Source organism: Osmerus mordax, chromosome 15 (assembly GCF_038355195.1).
Source record: "Osmerus mordax isolate fOsmMor3 chromosome 15, fOsmMor3.pri, whole genome shotgun sequence".
Classification (NCBI taxonomy): Eukaryota; Metazoa; Chordata; class Actinopteri; order Osmeriformes; family Osmeridae; genus Osmerus; species Osmerus mordax.
Window position 1 is genome coordinate 3,835,103 of NC_090064.1, and position 15,659 is coordinate 3,850,761.

General features: G+C 41.8%; 1 protein-coding gene across 1 annotated transcript in view; it reads right to left on the reverse strand.

Moving 5' to 3' along the window:
• Positions 1-15,320, reverse strand: part of nck1b (NCK adaptor protein 1b) — a 74,975-nt gene extending 59,655 nt beyond the window's left edge. Inside the window, exon 1 of the mRNA XM_067251982.1 lies at positions 15,234-15,320. The gene's annotated coding sequence lies outside the window, so the exon portion shown is untranslated. The remainder of the gene's footprint in view (positions 1-15,233) is intronic.
• Between the last annotated feature and the right edge of the window lie 339 nt (positions 15,321-15,659).

Sequence of the window (15,659 nt, forward strand, 5' to 3'; positions counted from 1 at the left end):
ATGTTACTAGCTGGAGGCAATGGGGGACGGGTTGCTTCCATCCTTATTCTATAAGTATAACTTATTTTAGAGTTCTCTTCCCCTGGAACAGATTTCATGTTCCAAATGGGGGGGGCTGTCGCTGTCTTGGTGTGTGGGGTTGCATCAAATTCCCCTTTTTTGCTCTGTTAAATTGCTGCACCAGTCCACACTTGACCGGTGGGGATCTCATTCTATTATGACTGTAACTCTTATCTGCTCCTGGCATCCTCTAATCCCTGCTCTCCTCTCTCTGTCCCCCCCCACACACATCCCTTGTGGTGTGGGGGGTTTGAGTTGTCAGCACCTGCCTGGTCGTCGGTCAGCCAACGCTGGACCTGGTCGCGAGTCTCCCGGTCCTGTCCTACATCTATAAAGTTGAACAATGGATTTTGGTGTTTTAAAAACCCACCGACACTGTATGACTATGTTTAGCCTGTGTTCTGCTCCTCTCTCTCACCAACCGTCTCTGGAGGAGGGGATCCCTCTCTGAATTGCTCCTCCCAAGGTTTCTTCCATTTTTTCCTGTGGAGAGTTTTTTGGGAGTTTTTCCTTGTCTTCCTTGAGGGTTTAGGTTGGTTGAGGGGCAGTTCTATGGGCATATGTGAAGCCCTCTGTGACATGCTTGCGTGTAAAAAGGGCTATACAAATAAATGTGATTTGATTTTGATTTGATTTGAAAATCGACTAATCAAAATTTGAAACGCTTTTTTTTTTACACCCAATTTTTTTTTTACAAACATTTTCCCGATCTGACTCAATGGCTGCTGGACATTGCAGATTCAGCCGCTGATAGCCTATTAATAATAAGACTCGTATCACCAGTCCTGTTGTAACCGAATGCCGATGGTATTTAGTATCTCTCACAATGTACTACAAATTACAAATATTGTTTGTTTAACATGCAAATCATCAGAGCGCTTATCACTGCCTGAAAACTTGCAAATGTGCAAAATACCAAACCAAAACAAAGCGCAGATTAAGGAAAGGGAAAACAGTAACACCTTTTCTTTTAAATTATATATTTTTAGAGTTGCTTTATTTGTCTTACATAATATAATGGACAATTTCTGTAGAACATTTAGTTAATTCAGCAATGATGACACAAGCGGGAATCAGATCTCACCACTGCCATACGGCAGCTCAACTAAAAAAATCTTAGTCGACCAAGAGCATATCAACCAGAAAATCGACTAGTGACTGAGTGGGGACAGCCCTAAAGAATATGCAATATTTCTGGATTTTATTTAAACTTCTGTATGTTAAGTAACTATGTTTGTGTGTCACTGAACAACAACACTGATGTTTTACATGAAATTAGAACATCAACCTTTAGTTGCGTGAGTTCTAAATATTATAGTTATTTTGTAGGGGTGGGAAACTTTTGGTACCTCACGATTCAAATCGATTCTTGGGGTCCAATTTAATTAAAAATCGATTCAATATATGCTTACATTTGATTCCAGTTTGCTGTTTAGTGTTACTTATTTCTATTTGACTGTGATAGGCAGTTAAGTGTTGAAGAAAAAAATCCCAATGCACCTTGAAATGTATTGTTTTTCTTGCAGTTAGTAAACTCATTGTTATAAAATTATATATATATAATATATACAAAATATATAGAAACATTCGATTTTTTTAATTTGTGACTGTTATATAATTTTAATTTTATTAAAAATTATTTTTGAAATTTGTGAATCGATATGACTCAATAGAAGACTGAATCGTGATTCAAATGCGAACAGATTTTTCCCCCCACCCCTATTATTTTGCCGAAACGGTAGCAAGCTAGCTAGCTAGCTTTAGTTAGCTTCTGGGCTAAGTTACCTAGCATAATACTCGTAGCAATGCTACTACCATGCTGGTGTTAATTGTTAGCCTTCTCATTAGTACATTTTGAAACCATATTAATGCGTTTGTCGCATAGTTTTTGTGTCTCGGAAAATATATAACTAACTCGTGTTTGGTCTGATTCTTTTTTACCGTCCTCTTGACGAGTGACTGGAAAACCAAAATGCTGCCAGACGTTGGACTTGTAAGTGGATGGGGCAACTTCTATTTCAGTTTCAGCCAAACTCATTTTGCTCTGCTAGTACATCTGTAATGTATTCATTAGGATGAATACATTACCTGCGTCTGTGGAACCATCACATCTGTGTCCCAACCCTGCTATTTGCTAGATCTGCTATCTACATTAACTCCAACAATGGCCTTATTCAAGCCATCCAGGATACAAACTCAAAACGTAAATAAGCTCTACCATTTCATCATTGACGATACACCTGTGGGGGTGTTTCCCAGGCAGCTGTCTGCCTACAAAGCAACTTGGGACACAGGGTTTAAAAAAAGATATCAGGCTACTTCATAATATAAGCAAGGATTATAAGACAGGAGCCTTTAACAATTAATAATCATGTCATGTAATCTACCTGTAGCTGTACACCTCTTTGCAAATCCTACTTCTCCGGAAGCATCCCATGTGGCAAACTAGCAGATCATTTGTAAACCGCAAGAGATAATGGTCCTGGACAGGTTGTGTGCACGAGAGATTAAATGTATACACACACAGGCCATCTTTGTCTTCATCGGCTAGGTTACATCCTGACAGGTAGAGGCCTCAGGCTGCTGTCACAATAGAGCTAAAGAAAAAGCCACTTGGGAAGGATGAACTACGTGCATACGTGTCGGGACCTGTAGTAGCATCTCAGGCCTTTAGACCACATTATGATGCCAGTCAGTTAAAACTGTATTTCTGTTTGCAAAGATGGGGTGAGAGAGGAGGAAGTGGAGAATTGCTATGAACGGCACCTGTGCTGCTGCTGCTAACAGAGATCCCAGTGTTTGCAGCAAGCTAGAAAGCTCCTTGCAAAAACTGGGTTGACGTTAGGCAAATGTGTTCATGTTCCAATATGCCAAAGCAATAGGATTTTGTCCTCTTTAAGCATACACAAATATTCTGCACCCTTCCATCCAACATCACTGTGACAGTATGTGACATCACTGATCAAAGGCAACCAGGGTTTCCCGCAGCACTTAGCAGCTAAGGCGGCCGCCTAAGCCACACTGCCGCCTTAACTACGTCGTGTTTTATTTTCATAGCGATATCCGCCGTGTTACTCTGTCCTGTTTTCTCTCTTTCATTCCATACCGTGGCCAACGCTAGTCTCCCTCCTCTGGAGAACGCATTAGTCTATCGCATTAGTCTATTGCACAAACTAGCCCCCTCCCGGTCTTTCATGTTGTTTATTTCCTCATGTTAGACAAAAGATGAGAAATGAAGGAAAGGGTACATATTTCAGAGTATTAATCAGAGTTTAATTCATAGAGTATAGATACAAACTACAAACATGGCCTACCCTTGTGGTACACCACCACCTGTTCCATGATGTGTTCACAACCCCCTCCAATTTCTCGGGTCTGCACCATAAAACACCTGCTCAAACCTCAACTATCAATAAAAAAAGTATTTCTACATTTCTACAGGGGACAGGATACAATACTGCATCCGGAAAGTATTCACAGCGCTTCACTTTTTCTACATGTTTTGTTTCAGAAATATTCCAAAATTGATTAAAACATTTTTTTAAGAATTCTACACACAATATTCCATAATAATAAATTATGACATTTTAGACTCAAAATTGATCTTAGGTGCATCCTGTTTCCACTGATCATCCTTGAGATGTTTCTACAACTTGATTGGAGTCCACCCGTGGTAACTTCAGTTGATTAGACATGATTTGGAAAGGCATACACCATCTATGGTCCCACAGTTGACAGTGCATGACAGAGCACAAACCATGAAGTGCAAGGAATTGTCTGTAGACCTCCGAGACAGGATTATATCGAGGCACAGATCTGGGGAAGGGTACAGAAAAATCTCTGCAGCTTTGAAGGTCCCAATGAGCACAGTGGCCTCCATCATCCTTAAATGGAAGAAGTTTGGAACCACCAGTACTCTTCTTAGAGTTGGCCGCCCGTCCAAACTGAGCGATCGGGGGAGAGGGGCCTTAGTCAGGGAGGTGACCAAGAACCCAAAGGTTTGCTCCAGCGTTGCTCTGTGAAGAGAGAACCTACCAGAAGGACAATGATCTCTGCAGCACTCCACCAATCAGGCCTGTATGGTGGAGTGGTCAGACGGACGCCACTCCTCAGTAAAAGGCACATGCCGGCCCGCCGGGAGTTTGCCAAAAGGCACCTGAAGGACTCTCAGACCATGAGAAACAAAATTCTCTGGTCTGATGATACTGATGAAAGATTGAACTCTTTGGCCTGAATGCCAAGCGTCATGTCTGGAGGAAACCAGGCACCGCTCATCACCTGGCCAATACCATCCCTACAGTGAAGCATGGTGGTGGCAGAATCATGCTGTGGGGATGTTTTTCACAATGTTTTTTAGCGAGTATTTCACTTGCATTTGCGCCTAAAAATACATATGTGCAAACCAGAAACATTTTTTACGAGCACAATGTGCGACTAAAGATTACAAACTACCGTAATCTGTTTACCCCCCGTTTAAAAACTACAAGTCCCACATTTCACAAACAGAATGCGCCAACACAGTAGTTTTCTGTGAAGATGCAGTCCAGTCAGAGAGAAAGGGGAACAACAATGTAAAAGAGTATCGGTATAGGCCATGGGCGGAGCGGCGGGTGTGGCATCTGGGACTTCAGCCCCGAATAGGTTAACCCCTGTTAGGTTAAAACTTTGGGTTGTCATTGTCTTGTGTCTTACCCTTGCGGTCACAACATCGTTTTTGTTTTTGAAATATAATTCACAACTTACCAAATCTGTTGATAATAGTTAACGTTAAATGCCAAACAGTAGCGAAGTGTAAACTGTAGCTGCTGATTTAGTCAGAGAAGCTTGCTAAGCTAACCATTGCAAAGTTGGCTAGGAGACATGTTGAGGCTCACTCCTTCACTGAATTGCATAGTCAACAAACCTGACATGCAACAAACTTACAAATGAATGTCTGACTGCACAGAATAACAATACGAGCCCAATGCAGGGCTTGAAATGTACTTATTTACTTGGTGGCACTGGTGCTCCCAACTTAAAAAAGTTAGGAGCACCAGCTACAATTTAGGAGAATCCACCGAATATTAAGGAGCACCATAACCAGCCCCAGCCACAACCAGCTCTGTTGTCACGTAACAACAGAGCGCAGTGACAAGGAGTAACGGATGGCAAATATTAATCTTAATGGAATTCGCCGTGAGACCTTGTATTTCTCACGGCAACAAGTCATGGATAACTTGTCCCACCATATTAGCGATGAGCGTTTTGTAAAGAAATTTTAACAGGTTGCACCCTAACAATTATTTTCACTAGCACAAATGCTCCCAAATATATTTAGAGGTCACACAGACACAATTTCCGGAGCATATGCGATTTCAAATGGTCGCAATTTCAAGCCCTGCAATGTAATGTTTAATGTAAAGCTCAAGAAACAGTATTTTGTGCTTACATGAATGCCAAAAACGTATAAGTAAAGTAGGCATGGGTCAATGTTTGATTTTGGTGGTAGTGTGCTGTTCCACTATGGAAAGCCATATGAGCCAAAACTTGTAATTTACAGTTTGCGTTAAGACGACACATTTGGCCGTCTTAAGATGACAGAAATTGCCGTCTAAACACGGCCGTTTCGAACATCGTAAAATTGGGTTCTACCACATTTATTTTTGAGGGGAAACCAGATAATGATCATTGCAAAAGATAAAACAATTCCCCATTCAACCTATCTTGTTTTAATAATGAGGTTAAATATTAATTGTCAGTGAAATTATTAACAACTATTTTGTAAGCTACTGGTTACTTATTGAGAAAAAAACATAAGCTTGAACAATATCCTATTCACATTTAAATAAATATTTAAATGTAAGATTGTTATGGACTAACCCCACACAAATGGACTGTCTCAAATACTAAATCACATGTAAGAATCATGATAGCAACGTAAGAGCCCACATGTTCACAACGTAGGCCTCAGACAGCCCAACGCAGATACCCACCCTTTTTTTGACGTAGTATGTTGGTCCCAACATCAAAAAGTGGGAGTCAGGTGGCTGAGCGGTGAGGGAATCGGGCTAACTAATCCGAAGGTTGCCAGTTCGATTCCCGGTCATGCCAACTGACGTTGTGTCCTTGGGCAAGGCACTTCACCCTACTTGCCTCGGGGGGAATGTCCCTGTACTTACTGTAAGTCGCTCTGGATAAGAGCGTCTGCTAAATGACTAAATGTAAAAAGGGGGTGGGTATGTTGGTCCCAACTTCAAAAAGGGGTGGGTATGTTGACTATAACCAATTGAAGCATAGATGGTCCAAACAGCCATGTTAAGACAGCAATTTCAGTCGTCTTAAGACGGCCAAATGTGTCGTCTTAACGTAAACGCTAAATTACAGATTTTGGCTTTCCATCTTCCACAGATGTGTCCCTTAGTAAGCTACACACACACGCAGTATGAATGTAATAAATAGTTTGTAAAGCTCTGTTACATTTTTCACTGCTCCTAAATTTCTTTGTGTACTCCAAAATTTTTTCATGTACATTTAGTCATTTAGCAGACGCTCTTATCCAGAGCGACACAGTAAGTACAGGGACATTCCCCCAGAGGCAAGTAGGGTGAAGTGCCTTGCCCAAGGACACAACGTCATTTGATACATGTAGGAGCGCATGTACTCCTTGGAAAAAAAGTTAGCATTGAACCCTAACTGGAAACTAGTCAGGATCGAGGGAAAGACGAATGCAGCAATGTACAGAGACATCCTTGATGAAAACCTGCTCCAGAGTGCTCTGGACTTCAGACTGGGGCGAAGGTTCATCTTCCAACAGGACAACGACCCAAAGCCAAGATGTCAAAGGAGTGGCTTCGGGACAACTGTGAATGTCTTGAGTGGCCAAGCCTGGGCCCAGACTTGATCCCGATTGAACATCTCTGCAGAGATCTGAAAATGGCTGTGCACTGACGCTCCCCATCCAACCTGATGGAGCTTGAGAGGTCCTGCAAAGAAGAATGGGTGAAACTGCCCAAATATAGGTGTGCCAAGCTTGTAGCATCCAGGGTTTCCCGCAGAACATTTGTTAGTTAAGGTGGTAGGGTGGGGTTTGCCCTTAGAATGGGGGGGGGGGCTAGTTTGTGCGATAGACTAATGTGTTCTACAGAGAATGGAGACTGGCATTGGTCACGGTGTGGAATGGAAGGGAGAAAAAACGACAACAGTGGATATTGCCATTTTTTTTTTTTTACTACGTAGTTAAGGCGGCAGCCGTGTGTTGCTTAGGCCTTAACTGAAAAGTGCTGCGGGAAACCCTGGCATCATACTCACAAAGACTTGAGGCTGTAATTGCTGCCAAAGGTGCTTCAACAAAGTATTTAGGAAAGGCTGTGAATACTTATATCTTTGTTCTTAATTTGTGCAAAACTATTAAAAATATATTTTTTTTATAACTTTGTCTTTATGGAGTATTGTGTGTAGAATTTTGAGGGGAAAAAAGAAATTGAAACCATTTTGGAATAAGGCTGTAACATAAAAAGTGAAGCGCTGTGAATACTTTCCGGATGCACTGTAGGATAACAATGGGATAGGATAATACATTTTTGATGTTATGTGAGCCAATATAAGATTTTCCAGTTACTCTTATAAGGCTTAAAAACCCTCAAACCCTAAATGAGGAAATATAAAGACTGTAGGCATCTGTTGAAAAAAATAAAATAATGAATCATATGAAAGCCCTGGCTTTCATGGGAAATCAACGTCATGTTTAGTTACGAGTCATACTTTAGATCAGTTCTTCTAATTACAGGATGGAGATAAGTGTTGTCACAACATATGACACAACATTACATATGTACTGTATGGCCATGGGGTGGTGCCCAGTGCCACGGGAAGGGGGGTGCTGCAGCACCCCCTAGCTGCAGGAAGGAAAACATAAATAAAGGTGTTAGTAATTTTTTTCTATTAAATATATATATATATATATATATATATATATATATTAAAACAATATAATAAATAATTTTGCTTTGGGGGAGAAAATAGACGTGGGAAAAATGTGTTGGCTGGTTTAGCCATCACTGGCACATGGAGATATTGCTATATGGGGTTCACGGGGTTTGCGGAAGTTGTTACTTGCTAACAGATAAAGAAGAATGTGAACGAACATAATGGCGCACAAACGAATTTCCGATTTTTTCGGCAAAAATGCAAGAATATCCAGGACCGACGAGTTAGAGTTAGAAGATGGAGATGGTGCAGCACCTTCTTCTACTTTGCCCACAGTCAACAACCACCACACTGCAGAGACCTTCGAGCGGTCATTTCAGAAAAGCTGGTTTACCAAGTGGAAATGGTCGCATTATAATACTGAGAGACGCCGTTCTTTGCTTCTCCTGCTGCAAAGCCCTAGAGAAGGGGTTAAGACAGTGGTTCTCAAAGTGGGGGTCGCGACAGCAAGGTGGGGTTGCAAGATGATTTCAAGGAATCAGGGAACATTTTAAAACAATTAAACAAGCATATTTTATCCTAAATTTTAACAAATTAATGCATGCAAATAAAAAAACCATCAGCCTTTTGATTTTCCATTCACTGTAAGTACGGCAAACCATCTGACATCCAACCAGGAGGACGCATTAGTTGAACTGTCAAAGCGACCTAACGTTAAAGGCAGCGTTCTCAGCCAAGACACTGGCTGAGTTTTGGATTTCAGTGGAGAGGGAATACCCATTGCCGCAGGAACTAGGGGTGCTTCAGCACCCCTAGTTTTTATTTACTGATGTTATAGGGAAAGGTGCAATCGCTGAGGGTCATCCAATTAGAATGAAGAAAAAAAGGGAGACTTGGATATCCAGTAGAACTCTTTGTATTAAATACTTGTAAAGACAATGAATTCATTGAGGTGTTGGTGGGTGTATGTGGTAAAGCACAAACAGAAAATATACATTAATACATAACTCTGTAGTACCATTTGAATAATACATTATACAGGGAACTAGCCCTCGTGAGGCCAACAATGACGGTGTTTCACTGGGCATACAACGTGACTTCCATGTATGACTGAAGTGACCTATATACAAGGGTACCACACTATAAAAACCTTTAAAGACAACCAAGTACAAGAAAGTGCAAAAGTTCCCGGACCAAGCTAGCCTGGCTCTGCCCTCCTACGTACTTCCGCTCAATTTTATTTTTGCTTCTGTACATAGGTCTGGCCATGAGGTACGCAAGTCAGATTTTTCAGGTTGACTTTCTACCGGCGAATCAGCGAACAGAGGGAGTGGCTGAGAACGATGACGTTGATGTTGTGCTAGTTTGTGTTGTAGTTCCGTAATGGCGGTGGAGAAAAATGTGAGCAAAGCCATTCGGTCTGTTGTGGCAATGCTGCCGAATATCCAACAGCTAAAGCCGGAGCAAGAACAAGTTTTGCTGAGTTTTGTTGGTTGCCAAACTGGCCATGATGTTGTGGCCCTCCTCCCCACGGGGTTTGGGAACAGTTTGATTTTCCAGCTACGCCAGCTAGCTCTGTTACAGTAGTGGTGAAGGAATTGGCTAAGGCGAACGCTAGCGATTGGTTATGGCAGATCAGAGTGGCTCTGGGCAGATCCAATAGTTTTAAACTTCAACAGAGTACCTGCCTACAAGGAAGTCAACGCTTGTCAATGGAGCGAGGCCAGACTCTCTGTACAAATGCAATGTACGAGAGTCTGGTTAGGACCAGGCTAGGACCAAGCTGCCACTCCTTCCAAATGTGCCGTAAAGCAAACCAAAAACATTTGTAAGGTGCGGAGTGGAGTCATGTGACCAACGTGATTTCCATATATGGTCATTTAAATAGACACGCCTTAACTGGGCAACTTAACAACTTACTATGGCCTTTTTTAACAACTAATGCCAAATACAATTTGTCAAAAAACTAAATAAAATATTTATTTAGCATGACACCTGCAATTTTTTTTAAAGCGGGGAGGATGAGCGTCTCCGCTATTGTGTGTGGTTTTTTCTGCTTTGCAATAAGCTCCGCTAGCATATAACTTGCCTCCATACACTTATCAGACACTTAAACAATCCAACAAACGGTCTTGCTGCCTCTGGTTCAGATCCCTCGCTCTTTTAAAGAAGGCCAAGTTTCTCTCAACATGAAAGGGATGTTTGGTTTCCAAGTGCCTCTTCAATTTACTTGGCACCATGTTAGCATTAGCCAACTTCTCCCGACAGATGACGCATTCGGGATGGGGGCAGTTGACATCCCCGGTCCAGGTGAAGCCATAAGACAGGTAGCTTTCATGATACTGTCTGCTGACAGTTTTTCTTTTCTTCTCTTTAGGTAGTTCTTCTACGCTGACTATCTGTGGTTTGCTCCTCACAATAAAGCGATCCATTTTCTTTCTTTCTTAATGACATTTGAGCAAAACTAGCTAACCGTTAGCAAGCCGTTATTGTTGTTTGACAGGACATTCTGAGGTAACATTCTTTGCGGTTCGAACGCGCCACCAAGTTCATTAACTTGTACGCTTTATGTGCCACCACCAAGGCTGATATTTTGTTACAAATCTTACTGGCGCTAAGCCATACATTTTGATATTTTATTGTAAAATGTGTATGGCTGTCACAAAATCCCACGGCACACCTGGCCTTGCCTCACGGCACACCAGTGTGCCGCAGCACACCGTTTGGGGACCATTGGTCTAACTGCAGACAGGACCACCAATGTAAGTACATCAGAGCAGTTTTCATGTCTCTAATATGTGGATTCAAAACTCGAGGCAGTGAATGTTTTCCTTGGATTTTACAATGCGCCTGATTCATCTGGAGAAACACTTTTTTCATGCATTAAAGATGTTTTTGTGCGCTTGAATATGCCACTGGAGCGTCTAAAGGGATTTTGCTTCGATGGCGCTGCTAATATGTCGGGCCGCATCTCAGGCGTGCAAGCAAAGCTGAAAGAGCAGTGTCCAAATGCACTCTACGTGCACTGCAGTAATCATTCATTAGATTTGGTGTTACAAAAAGGTGGCAAGGGAAGTTTGTGTTGTTGCAGACACTTTAAACTTTGTACGGGGTGTCTCATTGGTGATAGGTGAGTCATCAATGTGTAACGGTGCGTGTCCACTGCAGCGACGCGATGCGAGCGACAACATGTTTTCCATTCATTTTCAATGGAGCCTGGCAAATCGCTTGCGTGGTGCATTGTGGGTAGCGACGTGACGCGATTCAAGCGATTTGAGTTGAGATTTTCTCAATGTTATGCAAATGAGGAGCGTTTTTCGCTAGCAATGGCCAATCGGATTGTTTCCTTGTTTCTCGTAACATAGCAACCATGGTAAACATTTCTAGCTTTCAGTTTCAAGATGGAGGAGAAACTAATCGCTTATGTGGCTGCATATCCAGTCCTGTACGATACGTCTCTGTATTTGTAAAGAGACATTGACAAAAAGAATGAGGCCTGGCGCAGGGTTGCCGACATTGTCGGTGCTCCTGGTGTTTTTTTTGTACTTTTAAATTCAGTCTCGTCACATTACGGAACTTTGTTGGATCTTGTCACTACCGAGTTAGATCGCCGATTCGACCAAGAAGGACTGCAAGTCTCTGCCACGAGAGAGCAAACTATTATCGATGCCGCAAATGGAGACTGCTCAGGGTTGAATGAGATCACTGCTGCACAGTTCCCCGATCAGATTGACAAATCTCGTCTACATATGCAGCTCATATTGCTGGGTGACCTCTCCAAGACAAAAGGCCTCAAGTCAGCTCAAGATGTTGCTGGATTCATCAGAACACTGCATCCTCAAACAAGGGAGCTACTGTTTGCTACAGTTTACTGAAAGAGGTGGACAAGTTTATTGAACTTTGTCTATGTCTACACGTCTCCGCCGCTTCCTCTGAGCGGTCGTTCTCGACTCTTCACCGCCTCAAAACATGGCTACGGAACAATATGACCCAGAGACGACTGACACACCTGACTTTACTGCACGTCCACAGTGACGTTCTTGATCGGATGGACATTCCACCACTGATGAAGAGATTTATCGACAACACACCGGAACAGAAGTCTACATTTGGAGTCTTTAAATAGATAAGACATGCATCATTATTCATTTCACTTGACGCTACGTGACGCTGCATTCATCAAAATACTGCTGTGAAAACAGTTTACTTATTTTCGTATCAGGTACTGTTACCCAAGTTCGCCCTTACAATGTTGATCATTGTTACCTTCACAGTATCTCAGGACACAGGTGGAAATGCAAGGCGACATTTTGATGTAAATCATTTTAGTTTAATTGATTATTCATGTCATTTGTTCTATAAACTTGTTTTAAAAAATGCAAGGGGTGATCTGCACACATGAGAAAAAAACAAAAACAAAGTTTAGCCCACACTGTGTTAAACTGTCACTACGACATAAGATTGTACAGTTATGTGCCTTTGTATATGTTAACATTTTAGTCGAAGGGAGATGAAATGTTTACCACTGCCATAAGCAGGACTTATATAATGAAATGCATTTGAACCTGAAACCTGTAGATTGTACCATGCACGGCATGAGAAATAAAGCACTCAAATGAACTCCGACATTGCGTATACCTGGTGATTATTAGACAAGTACAAGTCAGAACACTTAATGTAGACCTATTGGATATTCTGTGTTAATGACATATTAGGCTATCAGGTGTTGTAAAAAAAACGTGTTAGTTTGCAACCTCAGTACCTCAGCACCCCCACTCAAAATACCTTCCTGCGTGCCTGGTGGTGCCAACCATGAACTAGCCTAACCTGGGATAATCAAACACTTTGTGTGTTAGTCATCAGCACAATACATTTACATTTAGTCATTTAGCAGACGCTCTTATCCAGAGCGGCTTACAGTAAGTACAGGGACATACCCCCTGAGGCAAGTAGGGTGAAGTGCCTTGCCCAAGGACACAACGTCATTTGGCACGGCCGGGAATCGAACTGGCAACCTTCTGATTACTAGCCTGCTTCCCTAACCGCTCAGACACCTGACTCCCGAGCACAAGCACGATAAAAGTCCTTAAAGCTCTCATTTATGATGAACCTGCTTGCACGGCATCACTGTTTTCATTTAACAGATGCTTTTATGTTAAGTGGCATAGATGGGGGGTTTAAACCTGATCTTGACCTCCATCATGGTCTACAGCAAGTGGGACTTGGCTTGAATTAAAAGTATTGAAGAGAGATAGTCAAGTAGTATAAATGACCAACACTTTTTGCAACTGAAATTAGTTAAATGGAGTCCTGGAGAATTGAATCTACATCTGATTTAGAAGTCAACTCATAAGGAGGACATGTCATGTCCCAAAAATAAGGAAGCGAAAGAAATCTGTATGCAGAAAATATCATTGTGGTTCAAATTCAACATTAATTACCATATGACCACAGAGAGTTTCTGAATTTTATGCTAACCAAAAAAGAATAATAATAAAGCATAATCTGCTAGGTTTGTTTGTTAACCAATGCCATGCTTATAGTGTAGGTCAACAAGAAGCTTGAAATGCAGAAACCTCAAACAGAGTGGGGTATATACTCGCCTTAAACTAACTACTGGCTATTTCTTTTCATACACACTTCACAAATAAAATCTAAAACTGTTAAGACAAGCTTATTGTGATAGGCAGCTAGTCAGTCAGCTTTCTTTTGGGCTGCTTCCGGAGCAGTGAGTAGATTATGAATGAGAGACACACGAAGTACATAAGGCCATGTCACTGCAATGTCAACATCTACTGTCAGCCGGGGGGTGGGCACTGTGGTACTGTAGTGAGCATTTTACAACCGGTTAAGGACTGGGAAGGGGCTGAAGGAGCGAAACAGAGAAAGGGAGAGCGGGGGTTCTCTATAGGGACTGATTTTTGCCAGTCTCGTAAATCTCCTTCGATGGACTGGGGTGACTTATAGTCTTATAGGAAATGGCACTTTATAAATAGCTGGTCTCTCAACCCTTTTTCCCCTAGCCAGTTATGACTACCCCTCACCTCCTTCCCAGAGCAGTGGGGATACAGTACTGCTGCAGACAAAATGTCCCCCTGCCTTTTCTTCCCCTCTTGGCTTCCCTCCCTTTAACCTTAATAAGAGACTGTGGAGAGGCATGTCAGTGTGACAATAATTACAGAAACTACGCTGTTCACCAGCTGCAACAAGCCCCCTGCCTCCCTCACATGCACAGACATACAACTCCCCTCCCCCTAATGTCAATGTCTTCCCTTACACACAAACACCTACACATACATACTAGGCATGATCAACAGTATGACACACAAGTAGGCCTAACAAGCAAATAGGTTTCGAGTGAGGACAAAAACAGAGGCTGTGTACATCTAAAGAAGGTGTAATATTGCAGAAGCAAAAATCTTTCCCAGTCTTGGCTTAATCCCACTGAACAGTGTATAGGTAAAACTGTAATATCTCAAATGTATTTTTTAATTATTGAACTAGTCCTGAGCGAGTAAAATTATAAAAACTCAAAATAGTGTCCCAACTGCCAGTTTATTTGTAAATTAATTCACCCTTGACATAATGTAGTTCTATTTAACAGGCCTGAAGTGTAGCCAAAGCGGTCAAACATTGCGATATGTATCTGTATCATGATACGGTCAGAGCGCATCCCCTTCCAGATGAAACCCCCATAAAATCTAGCATTCTACTAAGGCATGGGGCAAAATCTGTGCACCATGCATATTATACATGACGTCTCCCCTTGCCAAGGATCCGAAAGGAAAATAGCGAGATCATATTTAGAGAAAGCACTGTGACAAGAAACTGCGGTAGCACTACAATAACGAGTTCCAAGTTACAGAGATAAATGACACGACATTACTGTTTGCGTGTCTGCTAATTTAGTAAGCCATTTAGGGTCTCCATGTAGGCTACATAGACATAGAGGCTCGTGCGAGGAAAGCAAACAAACTAGCTCTATTTATTGCTTGCTAGCTACTACATTGATACTAGCATTGGTTCGTAAAATAAAACTCAGTATTCCACTACGAATGAAATTGCTGGAATTTAATTGTTTGGCCACCAAGCTCGCTATTTAAGGTATTAACTGTTGTGGCATTAACATTAGTTACACACTAGCTATAACGGTGGCAAAGAACAGCAGGCTAACTTGCTAGTAGGCTAGCTGCTAAGGCTTGACTGCTATCTGGCTAATCTAATGATGGCAGAGCCGTGATGGGATGTTATTATCTTTTCCACCTTACCTGTTTGCTGATCAGTTTTGGGTTTCTTTCATTTATTGTTGAAAATACCATGTAAATTATAGGAAAAAATGGTAAGGGCCAAAACTTAGCACGTTTACCACGCACAACTTGGTTGGCTAGCCTAAGCTAATCATTTGCCCCGTTGGAATAGCATTCCACTTTCAAGCATGACACATAGGAGATAGCTAACCACCCCCTCCGTAGTTCTGATATACTGATTCTACACTTCTATTGGTTGCCGGTAAATGAGAATCCAATATTTTTATTTGAATGGTAGCCTACTACAACTAACATTTTTGGTATTAGTTATATCACCCCAGATGTGTGTGTGTGGGGCCTGCGGGTGCTTGTGTCATATCATTACCACTGAATAACTTATTGAATAGTTATCATCCATAAAGTGTAGACGTATATTTCAATAAAGAA